This window comes from Tenrec ecaudatus, chromosome 2 (genome assembly GCF_050624435.1).
Source record: "Tenrec ecaudatus isolate mTenEca1 chromosome 2, mTenEca1.hap1, whole genome shotgun sequence".
Lineage (NCBI taxonomy): Eukaryota > Metazoa > Chordata > Mammalia > Afrosoricida > Tenrecidae > Tenrec > Tenrec ecaudatus.
Window position 1 is genome coordinate 23,305,442 of NC_134531.1, and position 1,515 is coordinate 23,306,956.

At 38.7% G+C, this 1,515-nt stretch overlaps 1 non-coding gene across 1 annotated transcript; it reads left to right on the forward strand.

Moving 5' to 3' along the window:
• Positions 1 to 979: 979 nt before the first annotated feature.
• On the forward strand, positions 980 to 1,114 carry LOC142441544 (small nucleolar RNA SNORA2/SNORA34 family). Its single transcript, XR_012782917.1, has one exon. It is a non-coding gene; the product is annotated as a small nucleolar RNA SNORA2/SNORA34 family (small nucleolar RNA).
• The last annotated feature ends 401 nt before the right edge of the window (positions 1,115 to 1,515 follow it).

A 1,515-nucleotide genomic window follows, 5' to 3' on the forward strand; every position in this document is an offset into this window, starting at 1 on the left:
AAGAGTGGCAAACCCAGAGGACTTTGGAAGAGCACGCATTAGATCGCTGCCTGAAGTGGTGGAAGGCACAGAGACAGGTGTGTCAGAGATCTTGACAGGGAGACTCAGAGATTAGGAGCTGGCGCTATGGGGTAGCTTCTCTTCATCTTGCCTAAGAGTAAAGAACTGTCTGACAGGACCGGGGGGGGGCATTCCCTGCCCCATGGAAGCAGAGATTAGGGGACCACATGACTAAGAGTCTGAGAACCAGAGACAGAGACTTATCTACTTGCTGAGGAGACTAGTAATTCTATCCTTACTGTTTGCTGATTCTGTTTGTGGTAATATGTTGACTTCCATAATAAACCCCCTTAATTGTGAGTGTTACCTGAGATCATTGTAAGGAATTATTGGACCTAGCATAGATGGAGAGTGGTGTGGGAGGAATGATTGGTCGCAGAAAAGGTACAGTAGAATGGACCATGGAGGCTGCCCCTTGACAATAAGGAAGCCAGAGGAAGTCAGGTGCGTCCTCACACATTGGTTTATTGGGTGTTTATTGCACATACCAAAAGAAGCAGATTTTGTAGATTACCCAGGGGAGGATGGAAAGGAAGGGAAAATGGAGCAATAGGCAAGAGGGTAGACAGGTGTAATTTAGGTAAGTGGACTATAGTAATCCACAAGAAGAGAAAGTAAAATATATGTAGGATAAACTATTGTGGGTTTTGATAATTAGTCTAAGTTGTTTATTATTTGAAATGTGAACACAATCACAATAAAAATATTATAAGTAAGAAAACAAATACAATGGAAAAAAGCAAAAAGATGAAATAACTGACTAAAATTTCAATATTTTGTGTTGTGATCTTGAAAGATTATATGAGAAAAATACTATATTAAAAAAGGGTCTGTGTTGTGTTATGTACGCACTGCACTGCTAGCCACAAGTCTGGAAGTTCAAAATCATGAGCCAAGTTTTGTCAAAAAAGAAGCTCTCTTGGCCCTGAATCATGGCTAACAGTTTGATGGAGCTGTTGACTTCAAGCAGGAGTCTAAAGAAATGCCTTCTATGGTCTGTTGGCCATTTCAGAACTTGGAAATGTAATGGTCAATTCATTAGAAAGAAACATCTGGAAAAGAAAAAAAAAAGAAGCTCTCTACTCCCATACAGATTTATACCTTAGAAACCCTATACAAATTTTCTACATATCAAATCCACTTAATTCTTGTGGGTTTTGGAGTATAGGATTAAGTTAATGTTATTAAAAGGGAGAAGTCCAACCTTCACTGAAAGCATTCACAGAAAGAAAGAAAGAAAGAAAGAAAGAAAGAAAGAAAGAAAGAAAGAAAGAAAGAAAGAAAGAAAGAAAGAAAGTAAGAAAGAAAGAAAGGAGGAAAGGAAGGAAGAAAGTGTTCTGGGAATTGAAAAAATACCAACTGTAATATTTCAACAAAGGGATGCTGTCCCAGAGGTGGTTACACATTCATACCAAAGGTTTGGAAGATTGCTGTCTGCTCAGTAGATTACAACAG